Source organism: Castor canadensis, chromosome 14, assembly GCF_047511655.1.
Source record: "Castor canadensis chromosome 14, mCasCan1.hap1v2, whole genome shotgun sequence".
NCBI lineage: Eukaryota > Metazoa > Chordata > Mammalia > Rodentia > Castoridae > Castor > Castor canadensis.
This window is the reverse complement of record NC_133399.1, coordinates 45676410-45696643: the sequence shown is the minus strand read 5'-3', so window position 1 is coordinate 45696643 and position 20234 is coordinate 45676410. Positions and strand designations below refer to the sequence as shown.

Here is a 20234-nt window from a genome sequence, read left to right as displayed (position 1 = left end):
AGCTCAATATGAGACGGGGGTCAGGAACTAGTGAAAAGGTCAGTAAGAGATGAATTAGCGTGGGATGTAACACATTGGTACATGGAAGCAAAGCTAGGAATCTCTCTACAGAGCTATCCTTATCTCAACTAGCAAAAATGCTTTGTCTCTCTTATTATTGCCTTTGTTTTCTCTCCAACAATATTAGAGATAAGGTCAGAACAGATTCTGCCTGGAAGCGAGGGGGGTTGAGGGGGGGGAAAGAGGGGGTGGGGTGTAGGGGGAAGCAACGACCCAAACAATGTATGCATCTGTAAATAAATGAATATAAATAAAATAAAAATAAATAAATAAATAGAATAAGGTTACTCAGGAGAAAAAGCAGTAAAGCTAGTTTTAAACATAAGTATTCTAACCACAAACACCATCCTTTTAGCAATTGCTAAACTTTCTTTCAATTTAAAATTCTTAATAGAAGCACATGTATTTCATTTGCATTTGTGTAATTTTCCCCAACATGACATTCTCGACCCTCCTACTCCAAGTGCTGATGAGTACACAGTAAAGGACTCAGCACATAACAAATCAAATAATAAGCAAATTAATGGGGAAACAGAAAGAAATTGATTAATCATGAAATATGTTTCTCCTTCATTAACTTACTGAAAAGCTTCAGGAAATCCATCAGTTGATGCGGCATGACAAGAGTTGGAGTACGTGGAACTGTTCTATCTTCGTCATTAAAAAGATGTTGCTGCAGAAAACATAGTCAGCAGGCACAACAGCAAGCACATGAGCTATTCACACAGTTTACACGATGGGAAGATACTTACCATGCCATCTATTGCTGGAGACAACTGAAGCTCATGTCCTACAGATTGCCTCCTAGTCATCCGAATCATCTATGTTTAAAAAGAGTGATTGTATTTGTTTTGAGGAATTAGGCAAAAAACCAAACACCCAAAAGCAATAAATACAGCTTTTCAATCTGGCAATAAAACTGCTTATGTTAGCAGTTTTGTAGTTATCAAGATATTTTCTCAAAAACTGATAGATTCTTGTATTTAAAAAAATCAGTGACTTTTTTGTGATGGTACTGGGGATTGAACTCAGGGCCATGCACTTGGGAAGCAAGTGCTCTATCACTTTAGTCATGCCCCCAGTTTTTTTGCTTTTAGTTTGTTTTTCAGATAGGTCTCCTGCTAACTGCCTGGGCTTGCCTCAGATCACAATCCTTCTACCTCAAACCCCCAAGTAGCTGGGACCGCAGGCGTGTGCCACCATTCCTGGTTTGTATTTGAGACAGGGTCTTGCTAACTTTTGCCTAAGCTGGTCTCAAACCATGATCCTCCTGTTTCTATCTCCTGAGTAACTGGGCTGTAAGAATATATCAGTATGCCTAACACACAAATTTTAAGTTACAGTAATGAATAAAAAATTTTTATTAACCAAGCCAGGTGCCAGTGGCTCATGCCTGTAATTCTAGCCTCTTGGGAGGCTGAGATTGGGAAGATCACCATTGACCCCATTTCAAATAATCACCTGGCATGGTGGAGCATGCCTGCCACCCAAGCTCTGTGGAAAGCTGAGATCAAGGAGATTATGGCTCCAGTGTTGTCCAGTCAAAAACACTTGTGAGATTCCCATCTCAATGGAAAAAAGCATGGTGGTTTATACCTGTTCTTCCAGCGATGACAGGAATTGAGACCCTATCTCCAAAATAACCAGAGCAAAAAGGGCTATAGGGCATGACTCAAGTGGGAGAGCACCTGCCAAGAACACACAAAGCCCTGAATTCAAACCTTAGTACTTGTCCCCGACCCCAAATTTATAGTAAAATTAACCAACACACAAAATATTACCCAATATTTAAATTAAAACCAACTTATGTTATTATTTTATTTGTATAATAAATTAATTTTATTCCTATCTCCTTAACTGAAAATGTTACTTTTGGATTTTAAGGCTTAAGTGGTCTTTGTAATTCAAGTAGCAATACTGCTTTCTTATCAATTGTTTCCCAGTTAAGACAATTCTACTTTTAAACTGGTAAGTTGAATATATGTCACGGCATCCATACATGATCCTTTAGACTTTGTATTTGAAATAATGAAGTGATTTTCACTATTGGTACTTAATTAGTCTTGAACATAGTATATTCCAGGGCAAAACTCACAGTGGATTAATAGAAGCATTATACTTTTCCTACTGTGTTCTGCAAGAGCCTATGGTTAATATATATGCAAATCTGCTACTTCCTAAACACATGAAGGGTCATACACTCTTTCATCAACTTTAAAAGTAGAAATATGTGATTGCAAGCAAGATGGAAAAAACTACAACAGAAATTCCAAAGACAGAACATTAAAAAACAATGTTACTGAGCTGCCAAAAAGCATTTTACTTTAAAATTCAAGGAAATCATCTTTTGTAACCTGAAGAAACAGCAACCACAATTTTATCTGCTATGACTACAATCATTTCAGTTTCTATATATTTCAATTTATATACAATTTCTAGTAAGCCTTATCTTTCCAAATTTCAATCAATTTATAAAAGTAAACTACTGCCATAATTCAAGGAAAGGAAATCAGATTAGTTTTAGTTTAAAAAAGTCTTATAAAAGTAACCCAAAACATTGAAAAACTTAATTTAATTCCTGAAAAAAAGAATAATCCCTAATAGAAAGATAGAAAAGCCAATATTTTAAAAGTTCATTTCTCTGAACAGCCAGTTTTTTTTTCTACCTGAACTGGTGGTTCCAACTCTTGAGGTGGAGCATGAATGGTCAGGCATGGGGGAAGTGGATGGGGTAGACGTCTTGGTGACTTGGGTGCACAAGGAGTCTGTCTTTCAAATGCTGGTGATGGCTGCTGTTCTCTAGTTGTCTCCTGGGGAAAAGGTCACTGTGCTGCACCTGTATTTCCTTCACCTATAGGAAAAGAAGGTTATTTTGAACTAAAATTTTGCCACAAAATAACATAGACAATCCCCAAATATACTCATCTTGCCAGGAAGAATAGTCACTTCACGTCTATATCCAGAAGTAAATTAGTGAGATGGTGTGTCAACAACTGTAAGCTATGGACCCACAGATAACAACCCTTATGAGTTGTGTGGCTTTGGGTAAGTCCCTTAACCTCTTTCAGTCTGTTTTTTGTTGGTGAATGGAGCAAATTTAATATACAAGTAAAAGTAAGGTTATTCTCAAGACTGTTAATAATGGTAAAAAAGTACTTAGCTTAGTTATCATGGCAACACATGAAATAAGGTGTGAAAATTACTTAAGGTCAGACCTCAGAGTACAAGTGTAACAAATAAGATTTGTGGGGGGAGGGGTGGAGAAAGCCTAACATAGTGGCAACTTTTTATTTTGCTCTTTGGTGGGAAAATTACTTAAAGGTCAGCTCTCAGAGTACCAGTGTAACAAATAACATTGGCAGTGAGGGAGGGGGATGGAGAAAGCCTTATACAGTGGCAACTTTTTATTTTGCTTTTTCTACATTTCAAGTTCAATTGACCCTCTTCTGTCTAGGCTTTCTACATACCTTGTAAAGCAAAAGAGCTCTCTTCTACTATAAAAAGTAGGTAAGATGTCACAGACTTAGTAGTTTGTAAGTCTGAGGTCTAGAGTCTTATCTTTGCTCTAACATCTTTGTGACTATACTTAAGTCACTTTACTTCTCAAGGATTCAGATTCTTTATGTACCTACAGTTAGGAAGTTTAGGTAAGAATTTAGGACAAGTAAAGGTGCTCAGAAAAGCCCTAAGTAACTTCTGGCAATGTACCATAATCCATCTATTACCCAGACATCTAGGCCTATTTTTGCTTGGCTGCAAAACCAACAAAACAAAACAGCAACAACAATGAAAAAAATAAAAAGAAGGTCTTGCATGAATATTCAGTGAGCATTCAGTATGTGTCTTGAATCTGCAAAAAATGGCAGAGTTAACATTTAATCTATGAAATGTTTACAGAGACACTTGTTTATTATATAGCTCAATATTCATTGGTTTTTTTCTCTTAAAATTTAAAAGAAGTTGCTTGCATTTGCCTTATATTAAATAAAAATATACCTTTTCCTTTTAAATATCCACACATATACAATAATCCAGGTGCATTTTTCCCATTACCCCACTGGTTTTGACTTTATATTATTATCTGTAAATCTATGAAAATTACACCACATGATCACTAATTCTTTAAAACACATTTTAAAGCAATAATACTAAAACAAAATTATTTCTGTAATTTCCATAAGCCTTTAATGCTTACAAGTTTTCAATGGATCTTCAGGACTCATTCTTTTAGAGATTTAGAAGAAGTCATGCTATATTTATTTTAGAAAGTCTTTTTCCCCCCATTAGTTATTGCACGACAACATCGCAAGTCTCCAATATACACAAATCTTAAAACACGCAGCTTGATTATACTGGCCTCTTCTGGTCGTGAGCATCTATTACACATTCCCGTTTTAATTTTTCCAGTTAATGAGAACAGAAAGTAGCTTTGTTCCAAGTACCTTGGAAATTTCAGTATGTTTGAATTTTACAGCAGTTCAAGGATGTAGGCCATAGTATAATATAGTACTTAATAAGAGTCCTTTGTTCCCAACATATTAAATACAGTTTTATTACCTGAATGATAAAGTACTATTCTAGTTTAGAAAATATTTTCAGAAATATTCAATTTAGAAAAGATTAGTAATGTCTCACCACTGTGTTGAGAATCAGCAGCTCTCTGATTACTTTTACCTCCACCCATATTTTCTTCTGTTTCTGTACCTGGATCAGTCCCATCACCCTCCTAAGAAAAAAACATGATTACTTAAGCTCAAATAAATCAAATAATTACCTTTAAAAACCAGACCAAATGATTAACTAAACCATAGAAAACCAAAATAATCCATGAAACCAAACAAACAAAGGAAAGGCATAAAGTAGGCCTTTCTGTATTATAGGAAAGCAGCAAATTTTCTAAGCAAACTCTTAAAGAAAATGGTCAAAATTTTAACCAGTTACCTCAGCATCATCAGCTTCATAGCCGTCATTACCATCTGCACTACCAGTTCCTTAATTGCTATCTTCACCCTCATCTCCCATCCCAGTGTCATCTTTGTTATCATTGTTGTCTTCTTCATCTTCTTCACAATCCTAGTAGAAGGAAGAATCCCCGTATGTGAATTAAGATCGAGGATATGGCCCACATGGTATGCACATCTTAATACCACACTTAAGGACTTAAAGTTACTCATCATTGATCAGGACAGAGGGGTTAACCTCAGAGTTGTATAGGATTAGTTCAGTGATACCAAAAGCACAGCTATGACCCTTCAGGGAATTAGTACAGTAATGATCAATTCTGATCTCTATTCCCATGGCACTGTGCAAACATTGTAGGTCACAAAGTGTCGAGTGGTCCACTTTAACTCTATTCAATTTGAATAAAGTTGAAAATTAATAATATTATACCATATCAGGAGCTTAAAAAACATGTTGCTTTATTAACAAAAGAATCTAAATGAAGAAACTATCCATGCAGGAATAAATCCCAAAATGAAGTATGAAATTCCACTGAAATGTCACTTAATAATGATGATACCTCAAAAACTTCTGAAATAAGTACAGGGCTCCAAGAGGAGAAAAAACAATTTTTTGTTTCTTTTCATCTCCAGAAACTATAGTGTTTATAATTAAATTCAGATGAGATTTGGCACATTCAGACATTTGTCAAGAAGATTAAGACCAAAAATAAATTATAAATGGCTCAGCAAACACTAAAAAAAAAAACCCAAAATTTTAAAAACTGGGACTTTCTGTTATTGGTATTCTATGTTTGTTTTCATTATAAATTGCTCTTTTCTGAAATAATCAAGATAAGAGAAAAATAATGTAATCTACTGAACCTGGTAATCAGAATTCACTAATACATTGGTAGTATCTAAGATTTAAAATGCATTTTCATCTTGTAGTTTAAAAATACTGAGTCAAGCATGGTGGCACATATTCCCATAATCCCAGCACTCAGGCGCACAGGAGGACTGTGAGTTTGAAGCCAGTTTAGGCTACACAATGAGATCATGTCTCAAAAAACCAAGGGCTGGGATGTAGCTCAGTGGTAGAGAGCCCTAGCTCTCTGCAAAACAAACAAATAAATAAGAAGTTTAAAAATACTGGATCCTTTCAAAACCAAATTCTCCTCACATCATGTTCTCCATCGTTTTTATTATCATCATCTTTTTCATCATCACTGTCAATTACAATAACATCATCTCCTTTGCCTGGGATAAAGTCATATGCTGATCAGACTGAAGTGGTCCAAGATTTATTTGTAGAGATTGAAAGTTTCTTCACTGTCTTCCATAGGGATAATAATCTCCCTGGGTGACTCATGTTAAAAATGAAAAAGTCCAAAATTTACAAACTAAATTAGAAAAGTCAAATACACCTAAAAGTGTGAGATATTACAGATTGAAGTAAAGACTAAAGGATATTTATGGATTAGCAACATTTTATTTTTAAAAAATATATTGTTTAAAAGGAGAATTTATTTAAAATATATGGCAAACTTGACTTTCTTTACTGTCTTCCAGTAGAATATATTACATAAACCTTATAGAGAAATAGTTCAATAAGAATAAACGTATATGGAGATTATGTGGCTATTCAAAACTACTAGTCTGATATTGTAGATGTGTGATATCCAAGAGAATTGTAGACTTTTTACCAGAAACTTAATAAAAGAGATAAGTGGTAAAATGAGTTTTAGTAGTATATTTTATGGAGCTAGCTTAAGCAAACAAAAATACATTTTTTTCAAAAACAGAAAATAGGAAGGTAACAGGTCCTTTCTGGTGGTTGATACCAGTAGGAGGGGGAGTATATAAAGAAAGGGAGTAGGAGGTTGAATGTGGTGGAAATATTCTGTACATATATATGTAAATGGAAAAATGAGACCTGCTGAACTATTCCAGGAATGAGGGAAGAGGAGATAAAGGAGAATGATGGAAAGAGTGAATTCAACTATGATATATTGTAAGAACTTTTGTAAATGTCACAATGTACCTGCAGTACAACAATAAAAAACCAAAATGTTATTTCAATGTAACTGATGTAAAAATCAAATATTTTACAATTTTAAATTATCACTAAGCCTTCAAAATGCAGTGAATATTTTATATTTATTTCAATTGGACTAGCTGTATTTCAAGTGCTCCATTGCCAGTGTGGTAAATGCACAATACACTTGCAGACCAGTCAGACAAAAGGTCCATGAGCCTGCAACATTTTATTAAAATGCTGTTTTTCCCAAACTAGAGATAAAGTAGAAACACACTGATAAAGTAAGCTATTTTATTGTCTTTTTAAAATAAACTTTCCCCCCTGAAGCTGAGTACTTTAAACCTTCTAACTCCACAATAGGGACCTATACTGAGCATCCTAATCTGAAAATCCAAAATGCTCTGCAATCTGAAACTTAAGTGCCATTGTGATGCTCAGAATGAAACAAACAAATTATAAATAGGAAATAGTAATTACCTACAGTGTTTATAGACCACTGTATCCTTCAGTGTAAGTATAGAAAAAGCTAGCATAAGTCAAAGTTCTAATTTTTTTCAAATTACTTTTCTGTTCTTTACATCAGACACTCCAATAGATACATAAAACAGATGTCATTTACAGTACTATGTATCCAAAGGCTTAGCTTTGTGTTTTTAAGTAAAAAGAAAGTGGTAAAATTAATTCATCAAAGAAACTAAAATTCACTTGCAGTCTATAATTACTTAGGGCTAATGTGAAAAAATTCCTTAATTTTATACAGATAAAAATCACAATAAAATTATCCTGAAAGTTTATACAGACAGGAAGAATTATTTCAAGCTTGAGGTTATAGCTGGAAACCGCACAGCCTGGGTTCAAATCCCAGCTCCAATAACGTGTCAACCTGGGCTCATTACTTATCTGGGCATTAGTTTCTTCACCCACAGAGTAACGTTACGACAATTAAATTGGCCAATAAATTTCAGAGTCAAGGATTACTGTGAATTCTCATCTTATGGGGAGGGAAGGAAAGTAGTAACACCATAAGTACATGTGGTAGGTATTATTTTAGGTGCTTTAGTGACCTTAATATGTTACAGTGTTCCAGCAAGCAAAGCAAGTGAGAGGGTTAATGAGACTTATAGTCAGTCATGCAGCTTCTAAGCGGGGAAGCTAGGAATGGACCCTAGAGCTTTGCGACTTCAGAGTCTATGCTATTTCCACTAGTAAGGTTGCTCTGGAGGAGCTTCAATAAGAGTTCTAAACATGAGAAAGTGCACTAGTACTTTTCATTTCATGGATTATTTTAATTCTGAAAGGGAATCAACACGGAAGTACTAGGTGAGGCACTAGGAGTAATAAGACTCAACCAGCACTCTTGTCCTTTCAAATATTAAAATGGTGGATCAATCTTTACTCAGACAACTCATGACTTGGAATAAGCTTTGTCACCTATGAATGAAAACATTCTTTCATGTAAGCCTAGAGAACAGTACACTTACAGAAGTAAAACAAAGCAGAAATGGCACTGGTCAATTCCAGTAATGTTTCATTAAATGTAAAGACAAGTTTTCAAAAGGACAAATGCTTCCATTTATCTCAACAGTGCATATTTTAAGTCTGTTTTTGCTTACTTCTCCAAAGGAATTTTGAGAATCCTGGTTGTACACTTGAGTCTCTACCTCTCCATCAGTACTTTCCTCTGTCATAGCTTCTTCCTAAATTGTATCGTACAATTTATTAATCACAACAGTGTAATAAGACATTAAGACAAAATTCTTTTCAGGATCTGTCACTCAGGAATGTTACTAATTCATGAAAGTAAAATTAATTTAGTAGATTTAATGTGTCAGACAAAACCTAACTCAAACTCATTAGTTTTGCTTTAGCAAAAGGAACATAATTTTGGTTAATCTTTTTCTTTTTTTGGCAGTACTAGGGTTTGAACTCAAGCACTCATACTTGCTGGGCAAGTACTCTACCACAAGATCCACACCCGCAGAGCTTTTTGCTTTAGTTATTTTTCAGATACGGTCTCAAGTTTTTGCCTCAGTCTTCCTATCTTCACTCACAGGTAGTTAGGATTATAGATGGCTGGCTACTTTATGCCTGGCTACTTTATTGCCAGGGCTGGCCACAAACTACAATCATCCTATCTCTGCCTCCCAAACTGCCTCCCAAATTATAGGCATGAGCCACCATGCCCAACCCCTGACTAATCTTAGGAAAAAATGGTAGATAAGAGTGCAAAGTGTCCATGAGACTAAAAACTTCCTTATTCCTCAAATTAAACAAAAAACAACTTTGAAATGGGATTCAACTTATTTCTTCTGTGTTTTTTACTGAAATGAGGACAAATCCAATCATAGATATGTGAAGATACAAAGCACCATTGGAGACAGCAACAATGTATGGGTGATCGGTGAAAACTTTTTAGTTAAGTTTAATAAGAGAATTTTTCAGATAATGTGTTATGACCCCAAAAGGTTAACTTGTCTTCGGCTATCACTGAAAAGAGCATCTTATTGCTACTGATAAAAATAAACAGAAAGGACTTTACACACATAAGTACCTATGGGTGTAACAGTTTTCAGCTTCTTTGAAAGAGGCATTTCCACTGTATCATCAGAGACTTGGTCTGAAGCTTCTATGGTGCTATCTTCTTCTTCACGTGTATGCTTTGGCAAAGAGGAACTTGGTGTAGCTGAAACTTTAAAATCATGCAACTTAAATCTTGAATTAGAGCATGATACTAACTCCATTTGGACAAAGATAATTTTAGAACATTTTTAAAAATAGCTAATTCAGTCACTTAACTAAAGGACATATTAGGCATTTAATTATATAGATTCAAATATAATTAACCAAGTCTTAGATTAATGCTCATAGACATAAGTTTTCTTGGTTATCTATGATTAAACAAAGGGCAACTTAAGCTCTGATTCAATGGTTTCATGCTAATCTAACCTTTCACTAATAAAACTTTTATAATACATCTGACTCACTACAATTACACTGATATATAATTGCAATTTACAAAGTTTAAGTGAAAACATTTAAACTGTATATAAAGAGGCTATGGTCAGTATCTGCATTAAATTAGATATAATGCTTGTGGTTGTTTTGCTTCTAAAACCAGTCAAAAAGTTTAGAACTAGAGAGTAAGAAAGACTTTTACTTAATGGTAAAAACAATGGATCAAAACCAATTCAATAGTAAACATGAAACATTAGGAATATATGCATTCTATTTGATATGTGTTATATCTAAGCAATTCTAAATGCACTCTAACTTCATTGTAAAATATATCTCACCAGTGCCAAGCACTGCTGTGGAAGTAGAAGGCTGCTCAACTGGTGAACTCTGAACAGCCTCGACTATGTTTGAGGATAACTCTTGATTTGCAGGCTCGATCTGAGGATGAGTCTGTGGAGTGGGCTACACAAAAGCTGTAGCCTGTGTTTGCTGATGAACAGTTAAAATGGGTTGAGAAGTGGAAGGCTGGACATTAGGACTAGTTGAACAAAGAGACCCACTTGTTCTTCCAAAAACTAGAACATGTTCCACAGCCCTCTCTGACTGCATAGCTGAAAAATAATTATAGTATTTAATGTAAGTCATCTACCTTTACCAAAACTGGACTTATATTTCTCCATTCTTTGGTATATGTCACATTTCTGTGGTTTTTGAAATTGTTTTTTTTTGGTGGGACTGGGATTTGGACTCAGGGCCTTACACTTGCTAGGCAGGCACTCTACAGCTTGAACCACTCCACGGGCCCACATTTTGCAGTTTTTGTGTACATATTTCTTACCACTTACTATGTAAAAACACTGGGTAAAAGTGATGACTATATACGTTTATATTATTTATGTTATTAATATGATAGCATGCAATAATCTGTTGGCTAAATTCAATAAGTATCGAAACAGTTCTTGCATTTATTTTTCCATTTAAATTAAAACCAAGTAAAATTAATGAAAATTAAGGAGCTCAAAGTCAAATTAGAAATTTTCATCAGGCGTTATTTTGTTTTTAATTAATATCACAACACAAGCATCAAGTTTGGAGCCAGGGGCATAGCTCAGTGGTAGAGTGCTTGCCTAGCGTATGTGAGAGGCTGGGTTTGATTCCCAGGACTACACAAAAAACAAAATAAACGGACTCCCCCCACAAACAGACAAAACAAGACAGAATGCTAGCATTTACTGAAGTCTAACATTTATGAAGATACAACTTTAAGGAAATATATTTTGTGCAGAGTTTTACTTAACATCTACTTTGGAATTAGGTAAAGGGTTCAAATGAGACTCATAACTTAAAGTTCAATCTGTAAAGTAAAAAGTCATTTATAAAATCAAATAAAATACAAAGTTTAATTGCTGTAATGAGTAATAAAGTAACATGGGAACAAAGTGGAGAAAGAAAGGAGAGGCTCAGATAATTTTAGGGAAAAGTGTTATTTGGATTGAACCAAACTAGCCATTTACTATGCTTTTCAAAGAAGATTTCTTATCATCTTTGTTAGCCATCAGAAGCAAACACTTTGGTTCTAAAACTCCATGCCATATGTGTACAGGGATAGATTTTCCCTCTTCATTACCTTATAAACAAAGCAAAGCAGAAAAGAAGAGAGAGAAGGAGGAAATCTGTTGCATTAACAAGTATCCTGGCTGGTGTGGTGTACATGTCTGTAAGCCTAGCTTTTTCAGAGGCTGAGGCAGAAGCATTGAGAGTTTGAGGCCAGCCCAGGCAATTTAGCAAGACCCTGTCACAAAAAATGAAATTTATAAAAAGGTGGGATGGGTGGGAATATAGCTCAGTGGTAGAGTACTTTGAGTAGTTGACTATCATGCTTGAGGCCCAGTAATCCCTATTATAGCAAAAAGATAAACAAAATTTAAAAAATAAAATAAAAACTTAAGCACAAGTATCTTAAAAGGCACATGCTTCAAAATGTTAATATCCACTCAGATGCCTTATTTATCCTTTGAAGTTACTGTCATCTTCTCAAAATAACTAAGTAAGCTGTCGGTCCCATCACACTTATGTTACAAACCTTCCTGTGATTCTACTTGTGTCTTGGGTATCACTGTCACTGTTGGGGTGGTAGTTGGATTTGTAACTGTTGCAGGTGTAACCACTGGGCAGATACTAGCCCTCGGTGTTGACTTATTCCCAGCCATAGCTCCAGCTGTCACTTTACTTGGAGTAGAAACAACAGGAGTTGGCTTGATATTGGCTGTTGCTGGATCTGTTGTGCTGGAACTTACAGAGGTAAAAATGCAAGAAAACTGTATCCATAATTTTAAATATTCCTTGTAAGGTACATATACTCTATGAAAAATAAGATACATATTTCTTCAAGTGAGTGTTCAGCATGTATGGCTTAATATGATCCAGACCTTATTTATTATTGCTCCTATCACTGTTTTGGGCAGGTTTGGAAGATTTAAAACATGAATTTTTAAAAAGACACTGAGAGCAATTTTAAGTTTTTTTAGTCACTGAATGTTTCAAAATTCTTACTGAAAAGGCTTTGAAATGTAAGCACTAAAAACTGCAGGTAATGTTTTAGAATGGTGTATCCTGACAATGTAAAAACACATCCAACTGTTGAATTGCTGAATCCATGTCTCAGCTCAGAATTTCACGCTTGTCATATAACTTCACAGGGGAAATGAATAATAGCCTATCTTAGAAGCTAGTCACAAGCTAAAAGATGAGAGATGTTTTCTCTGTCACTAATCTCTACTGATAAGACTGAAAGTATGCTAAAAACAAAAGTAGACAACTATATGACACATTTTGCAGATAAACAGCTCTTTAGTACATATTTTTATGGTATAGTATTATTGATTTGTTATTTGCCTCACAGATAGTTCATCTTCCCGGAACTTTAATTAAGAAAAACATTATGAAACAACTGAACTCACATTCCTCTTTCACCAAAAGCTGAAGTAGTAATCAATGTGATCTGTCACTGCTGTTCTGGGACCTAAAAAGAAAAAGCAATACATTGATTTCTGTTTCTACTTCACCCAAGAGTCTGTTAAATGGCACCAAAGATTTTACTCTTGTCAATTCTCTCTGCTTAGTAGAATTTTAGCTAAAATTCACTCCAACAAAGGCTCCTAAATCACCACTTTCACATAAAATGTTCACAGAAAAAACCAGTTAATCACCTTACTAGTTGGTTCTTAACCAATGTTAAACATGAACCACAAAAGTTCATCATCCTAGAACACAGTCCACAAACAGCAATACTATTGCCAATTAACCCTTGAACTTGACCTATCTGAACACTGGACTGTAACATTTTGACTTTACTAATTTTTTAATAAAAGGAAATTTATGATTTAGAAGCAAAATCTAGCTGGGTAGAAATTTTTTGTGCTTTGTGACAGCAAATCTGTGACTTGCTCTTGAAGCATCTCAAGCTGCTCATTTTGTATTTTTTCATGGTCTGCCTTTTCTTTTTTGTAGTTCTCAAATTTTTCCTGTAACTAAATATTGAAGATCTTTAGAAGATGACACTATGTTCTCTAAAACCCAAACCCTAGATAATCTATGATCTTAAAAAAGCATGATCCTTACCGCTTTAAGGGCAGCTTTAGCTTCTACAGCCTCTGTTGATTCAATAACAGACACTGTAGCAGGAGTGGAAACAGTCTGTGAGGTTCTTGATCGTTTTGGAGTGTCAGACACAAGAGAAATATCACCCAAGCTTGAAGCTTCAAAAATAAGGAGAAAGACTGATGAAATGTTTTGTTGGCTTTCATAAGTCAGCTTCATTTTATGTTTACCTGTAAACATATTACCAATTCAAGAAGCCAAATTTATTTAAATGAAAAATGAGAATACAAGAGTCCTGAAATAAGGAATCTATTAACACATTAATAGTGTTTTTATTTTATTAAATGAAGTTTATTACTTACAGATTTAATTTTTTTAAATATAACCAAAATAAGTTTTATAATTCATTGATTCTAAAATGTAGAGATGTCAACAATACTCAATATTTCTTCTTAGTAATACATAAAACAATGTCTCAGAACTGATGACATGTTATATAATCAACTGTACATAGTAGTCAAATTTGAGGCTACCATATTGAGTGCCTATTGCTTAGGTCACAAAATCTATTCCTTAACTTAACATTTCAAAATACTCCATTAAAATAACATAAAAACTTACCTTGTAGTGTAATATCAAACCCTGTTGTTTGTGACAATAAGATATGGTACATATCAATGCTGATGAAGGATGGAATCAACAAGCTGCATTTGATGTTGTCATGACTCATGAAGTTGTTCCAGCTCAGTAAGGGAGCTTTCAAGTTTAACCTGAAGCTCTGCGATTTTGCAGGAAAAAAATAACTCTATTTCATGGGCTCTAATTAAGAGTTTTCTTTTAAAAAGAAAATTTAATTTCTTCTATAAATTATGAAGTACCTTCATATACCTCTAAGCATACTGTTTTCATTTCTTTTATCTTTTTTGCCCCTTTCTGCTGTTTTAGAACCACCTCTTAAAAATCCTCACTATACAATACTCAGGAAATGTACTCATCAACACCATCTGAAAAATCTGTTTGCAAAAATTAAACCAGTTTTACTCAGATTAAACTCATCTTCATGCTTTTATAACCATTTCTCCTCCTCTAGAGCATCAGAGACTGTCTTTCGAAAAAAACTCTTTGTTCAACTTGAGTAATTATTCAAATCTTCCCCATGAAATCTGGCCTGTTTCTTGTAATTCAGGCTAGGACCTCCAGCTATATGCTTCCACACCTAGTGGGAGTACTTGTCACACTGAACTAGATTTACTTATTTAAACTGTTTTTTGGGGGTATTTGTGATTGATTTTCTTTTTTCTATCACTATATCCCCAGTATCCAGCACTATTAGAGGCATATTAAGAAGTTTTTGGTGGAGTGGCTCAAGTAACAAGGCTTCTGCCTTATAAGTGTGAAGCTCTGTGTTCAAACTGCTGTACCACCAACAGCAACAACAAAAAAAGAAATTTCAGTGTTTGCTGAACAAAGTGAAGTAGTGAACTGCTTACTTAGATGAAGTTGTTTCTTGCTCTTCTCTTTCTCTGATTTCTGCCAGTTCTCTCAGAGCAAACAAGAGATGCTGATTTTGCTGCTGAAGCTCTTCAATATTTCTGTAAGATATTAGATGCTGTGATATTACTTCACATGAGCTGCTTATGTCAGCAGAGCTCACTTCCTCATCATGAATTACATGATTACCCCTGGCTTCTTCAAGTTCCATCAAAAGCACTCTAATCTAAGAACAAAATTTTAGTATTATATAATAGTATTATCTTTGATTCTGGGAATGTTAGAAGAAAAATTTCAAATGAAAATATAACTTATAAAAACCTTCAAGTTAGCCTAACTTATATTACCTGAAAAAATAAAGCAGTATTATCTATTATCATTTGAGATACTAAAATCTAAGTAAAGAAAATTTTAATGGAATAAAATTATTTTAAGTTTAATATAAGTTGTTATTTATTAAAAAGTAGTAAACTCTTATTCCAAATATATGGCTCCACTTTTCTAAAACAAGATTCAATAGTATAGAGACCACACAAAGATGCACATCTATTGTGTGTTTGTGTGTTTGTGTTTATACATATATATTATATGGTAGGGCAGAGGGAAGAGTATGGACAACAGATTTTTAGATAAAAAGCACACATACAATGCCACTCATATGATACTTTCAGTAGATGTGTGTTGTGTATAAACAAACAAAATTAGAGTAAAACATGAATGAGATAGAACTACATCAACTGACTTGTTCATTAGAAAAACAACAAAATAAAACCAAACTCAAAGCAAATGGCCATGGTGGTTAGGCACCTACAGTTCTAACTACTCAGTGGACTAGGAAGGAGGATGCCTTGAGCCCAAGAGCTCAGGGCCAGACTACATTAGCAAAATGTGTATATGTCTCTCTCTTTCTTTTTTCTTTTTCCAAAACAAAGCATACTGAGTGATTCTATTTGTATCAAAAGCAAGCAAAACTAGTGTGTGGTGTTGGGTTCACAGTTGAGGACAGAGAGACTTTTGATAACAGCATTATTTTGGGGTCATCAGTCACATGGCAGTCATCTGATGCACAGCATATTTTAATTTGAATATTTAAATGTCTATGGGGTCACTGGTCTAACCACAAACCCTAGTGCAGGTTCCTAGTCAGAGACATTTTGCATAATTTTGGGAATCAATGGCCCAACAAAGAAGCTGGAAGCAAAGACCTCTCTTTCTTTTTTTTGCAGTACTAAGATTTGAACTCTGGCCTTGTGCTTGCTAAGCAAATGCTGTACCACTTTGAGCTATGTCTCCTGCCTTTTTCACTTTTTAGTTTACTTTTTGATATCATCTTAACACTTTTGCCCGGGACTGCAATCATGCCCTCATCCCCAGTGCAGCTAGGATTATAGACCTGCACCCCTGGCCTTACTAACTTTTGCCTGCACTGGCCTCACATTGTAAATTTCCCATCTCCATCTGCAGCATAACTAAGATCACAGGCATGTGCCACCATGTCTAGCCTGAGACTATGTTTCTTAAAAACAACAACAACAACAAAAAATAGGCCAGACATGGTGGTGCCTGTCTGTCATGTCAGTATGTGAGAGGCTGACACAGGAGGGTAGAGTTCAACCCGAGTCTTGACTACATAGTGAGCTTGTAGGTTAGTCAAGACCCTGCCTCAAAAAAAAGAAGCCCAAACCAAAACCATAGTGTAATTTTATTTCATTAAAAACAAATTTTACATATGTTTACACACACTCATGTGTGTACAGATTTAAGACAGATATGAAGGAATACATACCAGTCTGCTAGCATACATTCTGAGACATAAAACAATAGGGTACAGAAGCTGGAGAAAAACTATTTCTGAATTGTTTCTGCCCTTATTGCAAACAGTACCTACAATTTGAAAATTTATCAAACACGTGGAAAAAAGAGAGAAGGCTTTGAAAAACAATGCCTAGGATATAACTTTGCTAAAGTGGTGCCCCTAATTGATTAGAATTTCCTATGTGGTAATTCTACTTAAGCTATCTTCAAATAGACTTATATATTACTCGGCAACCAATATTAAAAAAAATCTGGAAAAGAATCAAAATATTCTAACCTGTTCTGAAAGATCTTTATTTGTATGTCCATTCTCTGATTTTCTCTTTCAAGTACAGATGAATGTTCATTGGCTTCATCAGTGTCTTCCTGCAATTGCTGAATCTCCTTTAAAATGCAAACTCAATTGAAAATTCTGTACTTCGTTCTATGATTTATAAAAATAAAGCTGGTATGCGAATAATTTTGTAATTTTCCCATCTCCATCTGCTCAAGTAATGTAGCCATAAACTTATAAAGAAACATTCGACAAAGAAGTAGCAACCAAAAAAATACTGAAAGATACGAAGACATTTCTTAATATTGTAAATAATGCTTATTATTAAAATGCTTGTCACTGTATAAAAATGATAGGGAATTTTCTAATTCTTCATCAAATTTATTGTCAACTATAATCTTACAAAATGTATCAAATTTGTAGTCTATTGCCAAAATATCACAAAAATGTTCTTGAAGCCTCTGCGACTAGAACAAACACACAGGACTGCATTACAGGGATAACCTTTCATATACCAGTCATTTTGAAATAAATACCCAAAGTAAAATATATTGGGCAAGATACAAAGAAGACTTGATTTACTAAAAAGTGTATCAGTAATTCTAACAAAGCAGCTGGCTACAAATCACAAGGCTACTAAAAACGAAGATAAATGCAGTGCTTCACAGCACAGTATCATTAGAAGTTTAGGGAATAGTTTTGGTAAAAGCATCAAAATTGGACAGCTTTGGAATCTTAGTTTTATTTCATATTGATGGAAATTCTGCTTCTTAATGCATTATTTTCATATACTACTGTTTTAGCTACCATTCAAGCTATGATTCCTATTTATCCTGGTGTTTCAAGTACCTCTGAGCATACTTCCTTAAAGTTATGCATAAACCAGTTTCAGAAGGAACAAGTATGTGACAAAATGAAGTAGACAGGCCTCCATGAAATTAGAAATGATGCAACTCTATTAAGTCCAAAACAGCACTAATTAAAATGATGAAGTTGAAACAATTTGGTAACAGAAACATTAAAACCTTATAAATGAACATAATAGGATTTAGACTAAAGGGTACATGGTACATGTTATGGACAGAAAATTCAGCTATAAAAAACATACAGGAATTATCTTTAAATTCTCCAGCAGTTTTGAAAAAATACTAAAAGAATTTCTGTAACCACATTGTATATTACGAAAGAAGGAACATAAATAGGTTTTTTTCTGTAATAAACAGTTGTTATTTTAATTCTTAAGTCTTTCTACCTCACTACCCACCCTGCTCAATAATAAGCTCCAGGCAAAATCCTCATTCTTAACAGAAAGATACTTAAAAATCTGAGTGTATCAGTTTAGAATAGCAGATATGCATTAATTTAGATTAATGTCCTCAATTACAGAGCACACAAGGGAGGGGTGAGGATAGGAAAGACACCTAAAAAACTAGCTAGCATTTGTTTCCCTTAACGCAGAGAAACTAAAGCAGACACCTTAAAAGCAACTGAGGCCAATAGGAAAAGGGGACCAGGAACTAGAGAAAAGGTTAGATCAAAAAGAATTAACCTAGAAGGTAACACACACGCACAGGAAATCAATGTGAGTCAATGCCCTGTATAGCTATCCTTATCTCAACCAGCAAAAACCCTTGTTTCTTCCTATTATTGCCTATACTCTCTCTTCAACAAAATTAGAGATAAGGGCAAAATAGTTTCTGCTGGGTATTGAGGGGGTGTGGGGGAGAGGGAGGGGGTGGAATGGGTGGTAAGGGAGGGGGTGGGGGCAGGGGGGAGAAATGACCCAAGCCTTGTATGCACATATGAATAATAAAAAAAAATTTTTTAAAGGTTATTATAAAGGGTAAAAAAATAAATAAATTGCAGAAACTTCCCTCATATTAATAATTGAACCCTAAGATCAAAACATTTACAGTTTAATCTTCAAGTAAAGGCTCGTGATCAACTTCCTTGATATTTTTAATAATGCAAAGGAACAGTGACACAATGTATATTAAGATATGCCAAGTTGTGAGATGGCATCAAAATAGTTCTGACTTATGGTCAAAAAATATTATCATTTCTAGAGAGGCTATCACAACCATCTGAGAAAGAAGGATTATGCTAAATTTAGGAAAATTCGATTACAAAGAGATTTGAAGAGTGGTCCAAAGATATTTGGCAATTATCCTCCACAAGAAAATCATGAAGAAAACATTATCAAATGCCTTAAAGAATATGAAAGGCTCTCATAATTGTGCTGAATAAAAGCACAACAGTTTGTGATTGGGGTGTTTTAACATGCTGTAAATCTTCAAAAAGTGTAACTGTCACATCATTGGAAAAGATATTTAGCTTTCTTTTTCATTTGTTTTTTCCTCCCCCAAAGCGAAAATTGAGGAATGGAACCAACCCTCATGGCTTGTTCAAGCTTAACAGAGAAACTTGCCACAGCCTTCTGTGCACGTTCACACTCTTCACGCTGGCATTTCAAAAATCAGTGCTTTTGTTTCAACTTCTTTCACTATTTCATCTAGATACCTCTTAATTCTTTTGTTCTCTAGTTTTTCCAAGAACAACTGATCCTGAGTTTCCACATAAGCATTATACAGCTAGAAGTACAAGAAGGGGCATTTCAAATTGAAGTATAACAACAGAAGTTTGTAGTGTATCTGGTTTCACAAAAAATATTCCTCAGCACTTACACGAAAAGGAAAAGTTTGCTGTATGACTCCCAGAACTAGAACTTTCTTAGACTAATCTTCAGATGATCTAAAAGAAGGTTTTTTTGGGGGGGGGGAAGAATTGAGTTTCAGAGAGATCTGAACATTTTCTAAGAAGAAAAAGGTAATTTAACAAGATTTAATGCCATTCTTACCTCAGTTAATATCATGCCCGGTTTCACTATCTTAGCTATGGCTGCCACAGTGGAGACATAGCTGCAAGTTCCTCCTCAAACAATATAGCCCCTGGGGCAACATACACAAATTTAGCATATTTTTTTAAAATTTCAAGCCTAAAAGCCACTGAAAATTTTTCAGTGACAAGTAAAGGGTAAGTGACACGAACTGTATATTAC

General features: G+C 34.6%; 1 pseudogene; it reads right to left on the bottom strand.

Moving 5' to 3' along the window:
- Positions 1-638: 638 nt before the first annotated feature.
- Positions 639-20234, bottom strand: part of LOC109676473 (nucleoprotein TPR-like) — a 33895-nt pseudogene continuing 14299 nt past the window's right edge.